The sequence below is a fragment of the Panthera tigris genome, chromosome B1, assembly GCF_018350195.1.
Source record: "Panthera tigris isolate Pti1 chromosome B1, P.tigris_Pti1_mat1.1, whole genome shotgun sequence".
Classification (NCBI taxonomy): domain Eukaryota; kingdom Metazoa; phylum Chordata; class Mammalia; order Carnivora; family Felidae; genus Panthera; species Panthera tigris.
The window spans coordinates 33232584-33241261 of record NC_056663.1 but is presented as its reverse complement, the minus strand read 5'-3'; positions in this window follow the sequence as shown (position 1 = coordinate 33241261).

Here is an 8678-nt window from a genome sequence, read left to right as displayed (position 1 = left end):
GTCGTGATCCGGCGAAGCGGTTCCCATGAACTTTCATTTCGTGGGTCAGAAAAACCAAAGCCCAAGGAAAACCTTAAGCCATGTTTCTAAATCATGCCCCTGTGAGGAGTGGAGCTGAGCTCTGAACCCAGGCAGCCTCTCCACGACTACTCTCTACTTGCCTCTTAGGTTTTCGTGGCGGAGGTGTGAAAGGGAAAGCAAAACAAATGCGAAAACTGAACGTCAAGGTTGCTTCATCGGCCTTCCCCGGTTTTGTGTCAAACTGCAATATTCTTTTCTCTTTATCTGTGTGGCTAACTCGTTCTCGTGCTTTTTAAATGCTGCTTCCCCACAGGGGGCAATGATCATTCTTTCCTCTGTGCTTCCGCAGAACTTGCACACTCTTCTCATTGTAACACTCACACAACAGATCATCATTTTGGTCTACCGCCTTCTCTCCCCACGGACTATCAGCTTCTTTACTGTAGAAACGTGGAAACGTAGGCATTGAGCTCCCAGTGCCTGGTGTAGAGGAAGGGGGGGAAGGGAGGAGAAAGGAAGGGAAGAAGGCAGCAAGGAGGGAAGGAAGAGAGGGAGGGGGAGGAAGAAAGGAAGAAGGGAAGGAGAGATGGTCTTGATTTCTTTCCTCCATATTACACAGGGTTGCTCTTTAATATGCATAGTATTGGGGAGCCCTCTTTTTTTAATGAATTTGATGTGAAAAGGCTGAGTCAGTGCTGTAAATTTGTCGCTACTGTGTGAATACATTTTTTAAAGTAAAAAAAAAAAAAGATCTGCACGAAAAAAAGAAGAAGATAAAAGAAAGGGAGAAACAAAGCATTTTTTTTTTAACGTTTTATTTATTTTTGAGACAGAGCATGAACGGGGGAGGGGCAGAGAGAGAGGGAGATACAGAATGGGAAGCAGGCTCCAGGCTCTGAGCCATCAGCCCAGAGCCCGACACGGGGCTCGAACTCACGGACCGCGAGATCGTGACCTGAGCCGAAGTCGGCCGCTCAACCGACTGAGCCACCCAGGCGCCCCGAAGCAAAGCATTCTTGAGGACACTTCGAAACTGCTTAGATGCAAGAAAGCAAGCCGGCCCCTCTCTCTCCCAATCCAGAGGAGATAAATTGGCTGATTATAGCAGGAGCTGGTTCACTTCCAGAAGACTGCATCACTCTCTATTTATTAACCTTTATCCTATGTACAGATTGAGGTATGCAAACATTTCACTTCTTCAAATACCTCATGCCTTGGAGACAGGCTTCAATTGCAATTAATTTCACCCTTTTGCTGACTACAGCTGTGACCACTCTGCCCTTCACCTGTCTTGCTCTTTTCTTCCCATTTGCAACTTTCATCAGCTTGATCTGATCAACAAAATCATGCGATCTAGCCTCAAAGTTCCATTTTCTCTGGACCCAGGATCATCATTTGTTCTCCCCAAACAAAAATTCTGACCACTTCTACTTCTAAAGATCTTAACCAATGGTGCCAGGAAATCCTTTAATTTCCTCCTCTGAGAATGGTATTTGTGCATCTTCTTAACTTGTTTCTAGTTTCCCTTGCAGCTGTATATCTAAGCAACATTTTCTCCTTTTGTTCAAGTGGGCCAGAGGTTCGTTGATCTTTCCTATAAATGTCATCCCAGTGCCCAAGATGGATTGGCTTGGAGGCACCCGAAGCCATTACCGGGCTGACCCAAGAGACCACAGTTCCTGGCAACAGAACCTGTGTCGTGAAGCTGGCAATGCAGAACCTCTCTGTATTTGTAAATAATGAAATGATGAGAGCTATTTAGGACTGCAGTGTATTTCATCCATTAAGCTAATAATAGCTTTTTTTTTTTTTAAACCAAACCCTTACTCTACCTCCCTGGGATGGAAAAGCCATTTGTACCAACCCAGAACAGTTTATTAAAGGTTTAAGAGAAAAAGAGGATGGGTAAGCTTTCCTTTGTGATATCCCTCGTTTTCATTTTTAGGGCCATTTTTATTATGTTTTTTTTTTTCATGTACGATTTTATGTATTTTCCTGGCATCATAAACATGAATTTGAAATAAAGTCCAATATTCCCCTCTTTTCCATACTTGCTATTAAAATGACAGATTAAAAATCATGGGCTTTCGTTTCAGCCACTAGATGTGCCACTAAGCCTCTTGGTGAATTCAGTCAAGTAACAGCCTCTCTAAGCATTAGTTTTCTCATCTGTAAAATAAAAAAATAATAATGTCTACTTTTCCAGCTTGTGTGACAACTAACCAGTGAACATGTACAAAATCGTTTGTGTTGGGCACAGGTGCAATGCTCTGTAATTGAAAGCTGCTCATACAGAGCATGTAGCTCTCAGGGGATTTTTGAAACTGTCTCTCTTTTCTGACTCCTGCTTTAACATCTCTGTGAGTCATTAGGGAAGGGAAGAGAAAGGGGGCGGGGAACCAAGTATCAGAGTAGTTTGCTAATTTGCCAGGTGCCGAATCTGCAATAATTCCTCCCTTCTGGACTGTCCCAGGTGATCCTTACCAGGGGCAGGTGAACTGGGCTGCACAGAGGGAGACTCAGAGGGAGGGGTGGGAAGGATGGTGAACTGGAGGACCAAATTAGGCTTTTTCAGTGAGGCTTCTGTCAATTTCTGGTTGTCACAGAACCCTCATGCAGTCTGGGTTAGGGCACCATGCTGGCCTCCGAACACTTTTTGGGGGGGAGTTCAAATTAATTTTATGCCTTAATATGAAGCTGCCTTCAATGCATGACAGCCTTGGTTTTCTAAATTCGTTTTCAGCATATTTGGGGCCCTAAAATTTTCGTGAAAATAGTCATAAAAATTCCACCCTCTCCAATATCGGTTGCATGAGTTTCCTACAACATCGGAAAGTTTCTTCCCCTCAGAGATACTAAAAGCAACAGAGAGAGCTGAAGTTAATTTGTACCTGATCTTGCACACACTGGGCCAAACGTGTCCGGTGTCAGATACCTGATTCCTATAGAAGGATCAAGTAACGGGGCGCCTGGGTGGCTCGGTGGGTTAAGCGTCCGACTTCGGCTCAGGTCAGGATCTCGCGGTCCGTGAGTTCGAGCCCCACGTCAGGCTCTGTGCTGACAGCTCAGAGCCTGGAGCCTGTTTCAGATTCTGTGTCTCCCTCTCTCTCTGCCCCTCCCTTGTTCATGCTCTGTCTCTCTCTGTCTCAAAAATAAATATTAAAAAAAAATTTAAAAAAGAATGATCAAGTAGCTGTCTCCACCTTACTGCAGTCTACTTAGAATTGTGTTTATTTACATTTAATCCTCCTCTGCCCTCTCTAGATAGAAAGTGCCTTGAAAGCAAGATCCATTTCTAATTCATTTCACCAGCCTTCACCGTCTCCACAATACCATGCCTACGGCAGTACAATGAATGTTTGAGAATGAATTTTAATGACTCCAAGCCCAGAAGTGAGATGTCAGCCTGGCCAGACTTGCCTGCCCTTGGACCCACGTGGATGGTTTCTGCTTTACTTAAGGGAAATTGCACAACTCTGAGGTTGCACTTGTTTCCCCGACCTAATTCCCTTACTTCTGCTTACATAAAAAAAAAAAAAAAAAAAAAAAACCCAGTTCAACCTCTTCAATAAACATTCTAGTGCCCGGTGTGGCAAAGTTTATTAATCATGAGCTTTAGGGTCAGACAGGCCAGATTACAAAGGGGCTCTGTGTGAAATTAGACCGGTGATATTATCATCTCATTTTTCATGTTGAAAATGAGAATAACAATAATGCCTTCAGCACAAACGGATGAGTATTAACTATGTAAAACACACGTGCCTTAGAGACTCGTTAACAGATTTCTCTTGACTTTTTTTAAGGCTTGGTCTAGCCGGAATGAGAAGAAATGCTCAAATTCTGTAGCAATCAGAAAAACGCAAAATAAAATAATTTTTAGGTCCATTAGGTAATAACAAAGTTTGGCAAGGAGTGTTTAGACAGGAATCTGCTACACTGTGTGAGAGAGAACAAACTGAGGCAGGCATTTGGGAAAGCACTCCATCAATCCTTTTTTTTTTTTTAACCTTTTTTTTTTTGGGGGACAGAGAGAGACAGAGCATGAACGGGGGAGGGGCAGAGAGAGAGGGAGACACAGAATCGAAAACAGGCTCCAGGCTCTGAGCCGTCAGCCCAGAGCCCGACGCGGGGCTCGAACTCACGGACCGTGAGATTGTGACCTGGCTGAAGTCGGACGCTTAACCGACTGCGCCACCCAGGCGCCCCTCCATCAATCCTTTTGACACTGAGTATGTACACATATATGCATGGCCCCCAGACATCCCAACCTTGGGTATATATCCCAGAGAAATTCTCATCTCAGTCCATAAAGAAACCCAAATGAGAAGAATCATTGCAGTGTTGGGTAGGGAAAGGGTTAACGGTAGGCAGGGATAGATAAGGGACCCTGGGGGAGGCTGACTCAGGAGCCTGCTGCAGCAGAGGAGTTTTTTTTTTTGGGGGGGGGGGGCGGGGAACAGATGAATGCATTCCAGCCCTGCCTGTGCTAGGTACCATGAATCGAGCCTCCCAAACTGGTATCCAGCTCCTGTTAAGGTCCCAGTGAAAAGTCAGGGGTAAAAATCCTTGGCGGCAACCCAGTGTGGACCCCTCTCAATCTTTAGAGTCTTGTACTGACACTCAATAAACTCTGCTGCTTTCCTCACTCTCTGATGTCTGTGAGATGCATTACTCCTATCTGTGAGACGAGGGCCAGCGTCTCCCCCACCCACCTGTAGCAGTGTCCCTTATTATAAGGGAGGTGAATGTCCCCACTGCCCGTCACTAAATAAAATGGAGTGGACGTATTCCGTGGGATTCTGTGCAGCTATGAAAAGACGCAAATAGCAAATGTACACGGAACAAGTGTAGTTTATTGTAAGAAAGAGAAACCTATAGATATCCTTTCTATATGCCGAATACACGTGAAAAACAGTACTAAATATTTCATAATGGGGCATACAAATTTAAGGCATGTATCAAAGATGGAGCCTGTGGCTATGGGGACGAAATGGGAGCAGGGATTTAATGGAGAAAAATCTATCGAAAAGGTCCATTATACAGTCCAGTGATAAGGATAGTATGCCATAATATGAGGGGAGTGATTAATTTTTTTTTAAAGTTTTTATTTATTTTTGAGACAGAGAGAGACAGAGCATGAATGGGGGAGGGGCAGAGAGAGAGGGAGATACAGAATCGGAAGCAGGCTCCAGGCTCTGGGCCATCAGCCCAGAGCCCCACGCGGGGCTCGAACTCACGGACCACGAGATCGTGACCTGAGCCGAAGTCGGACGCTTAACCGACTGAGCCACCCAGGCGCCCCGGGAGTGATTAATTTAACCCTCTGTTTCGGAAATTCAGAAAACAAAAATGGAAAGAAATGGAATTAAAAAGGTGTGTGTGTATGTGTGTGTGTGTGTGTGCGTATTATGTGTGCATCTGGGCACCCATGTGTGCTTTGATAGAGGAATTCATTTTTTTCTAAAATTATGCAATAATTTCAGTCATGGTTACCTTTGGAGGGAGATTGGGGGTTAACTGGGACAGGGGAAAGGGAGACTTTCATTTTATGCTTTCTGCATTGTTTGAATTTTTACCTCAGGTCTGTGTGGCATCTATTTGAATAATTATGTTTTTGAAAAAATTAACTTCTTAATTCCTCTCTCTCAATTTCATCTCCAATGATTTTGGGGGGGGGGGGGGCGGAAAGATCTCATTTTCTTTTCTTTGATATGATTTATTGTCAAATTGGTTTCCATACAACACCCAGTGCTCGTCCCAACAAGTGCCCGTCCTCCCTGCCCATCACCCACTTTCCCCTCTCCCCCACCCCTCATCTACCCTTAGTTTGTTCTCAGTCCTTAAGAGTCTCTTATGGTTTGCCTTCCTCCCTCTCTGTAACTTTTTTCCCCCCTTCCCCTCCCCCATGGCCTTCTGTTACATTTCTCAAGATCCACATATGAGTGAACATATGGTATCTGCCCTTCTCTGCCTGGCTTATTTCACTTAGCATAATACCCTCCAGTTCCATCCACATTGCTGCAAATGGCATGATTTCATTCTTTCTCATTGCCAAGTAGTATTCCATTGTATATATAAACCACATCTTCTTTATCCATTCATCAGTTGATGGATATTTAGGCTCTTTCCATAATTTGGCTATGGTTGAAAGTGCTGCTCTAAACATTGGGGTACATGTGCCCCCATGCATCCGCACTCCTGTATCCTTTTTATTTTCCACATTGGTATCAGAATCTTTCTAAAATGCTCCCGTGATCCTGTGAAGTTTCCACTTACAAGCCTTCCAGCTTCCTATTTCTTAGGAAACAGCTGCCAACCCCCAAATATAGAATGGTAGGCCCTTTGCAATGTGGCTGATGCTCTCTACATTGGAGCCATTTTAAGCCACTAAGCCCTTTACTTTTGGAAAAACTGGCTACTCGACTGTTTCCACACTGCCAGTTACCAGTACATTCTACGCTTTGGCTCATGCTGTGCAGAATCTGGCTTTCTCTGCAGAATGTTCAACTCCCTGATTTTACTCTCAGATGAATACCTATATATCCATCAAGGCCCATGTCATAGTTCCCATTTTCCGGACTAATCTCTGGCTCCTTCCTTCCTAACTAGGCACTATTACTGCTCCCACATCTGTTTTCCTGTCACATTTTATACAACCTTCAACTCAAGTCCAGTCAACTCTATGACCTGGTGCTGTTTGTCATCATGTCTGTCTCCCCGTCTAGAATGTGAGGTGGTTTTTCTTCTAAATGTTGAAATCTTAATGCCTTGCGTAATGTCTGGGTGCATCCACATTATGTGCCATGGGTGTTTGTCTTCTCAGGCTATGCCTTTATTTTTTTTTTTAATTTTTTTAACGTTTTATTTATTTTTGAGACAGGGAGAGACAGAGCATGAACAGGGGAGGGGCAGAGAGAGGGAGACACAGAATCTGAAACAGGCTCCAGGCTCTGAGCTGTCAGCACAGAGCCCGACACGGGGCTCGAACTCACGGACGGCGAGATCATGACCTGAGCCAAAGTCGGCCGCTTAACCGACTAAGCCACCCAGGCGCCCCTCAGGCTATGCCTTTATTTATTATTTTTTTTTTGTAAGCAAGAAGACATTTATTTTTTTTTTCACTATATGAAGTTTATTGTCAAATTGGTTTCCATACAGGCTATGCCTTTAAATGAATGGTTAAATCATCAATCTAAGCCAGGAACAGAGTAAACCAAGGGTTTTTCAATGGTCCTTCCAGTTCTGGAGAAGAAAGTATAGACTTGCTTTTCTCTGCTCCTCTCCTCGAAGTACGACTAAAAATCCTGGAAATAATCTAACAGACACTCATAAAAGAACACCAAAAGGTGGGAAGAAGGCAGAATGGCTAGGGACCTGGGACTGAAGAATGACATGGTGGTGAGTGCCGTAGATTTTCCTGTTATCCGCCAAATATATCCCAGACTGCTGAAGAGGCTTTCAACCCGGAGCCTCCAATAGGCATAAACCAAACAAACCAAAGGCCCAAGAAAAGTCTGTTCTCTCTAGCTGAAGGATGAGGAAAGGAACATATCGGCAGGACAGAATCTTTTGGTCATCAGCCCTATGCTGGTCAAACACCATAAACTACCTACCATTTGGGAGCCAGCAAAGGCTGAACGAGGAGCCCCATCTTCTGTTGCCGCCTGGTGACAGCAGGCAGGTCAGGAGAAGTACCTTGCTTCCCTGCTGGTGGTACCAGTAGAGAGCAGGCCGAGAACTGGATATTCTATTTCCCAGCAAGGGGAGCCAGAGCAGCACCCCCTAATCTCCCAGCCTTATTAGTGGAGGCAGACTAGAAAGTATGGACTTCCACCCTTGCCCAGTGGCACCAGGCAGCACCCACCACCCTCCAAAGTAGAGAGTGGGCGCAGGATCTAGGAGGAGAGACAACTGGAGAAAGAGATTCCTACACCCTGCATAGGAAGGTCTGACCAAGTCAAACACGAAACTGGCCAGAATCAGCACACAGAAAGATTTGAGAATTGAACTACAGCCTGAAATTCCACTCAGGGGTCCAGAATGCCCTCGTAGGGTAAGTGACTGACGTTCAGCTTTTGATTGCCGGAGCATCCGTGTCAAAAGATGTACATCCTGAACAAACATATTGCCCGCTGTGTGACACAGTTAGTAGCCAAACAACTAGATAGGGAATAAGGCTGCCCCTTCCCCACTCATGAAGTCCCCTCTGTCAGAAAGCCTTGGGTAACCTAGATAACTAGCTGCTTGGGTGACCCCACTTCTTCCCTCCTGCACCCTGATTCCTGCTCTTCTGCTTTAAATTAGCCAATAAAGAATAAACCCGCAAAACATTAGAACACTTACCCTTGGACCCTAAAAAGGGCAGAGCTTCAGATCCATTCTCCCTCACTCTCTCCTTTCCTCTTTCTCTCTCTCTCCTCTGTCTCTCTACCCGCGGCCTCACTGTGTGGCCCTGAGGCCTTCCTGGCACATTCTGGGACCTGTGAGTAATAAATCTGGTTTATTATCTACCTATCTAACTTCACTAGACAGATTCAAAAGTAAGGTAGAAACCGCAGAGTAAAGAATCACGGAACCTGAGGACAAATGAATAGAATTTGCCCAGCTGGAAGAACACAGAGAAGGTAGACTGAAAGAAATGAACAGGGGTGCCTGGG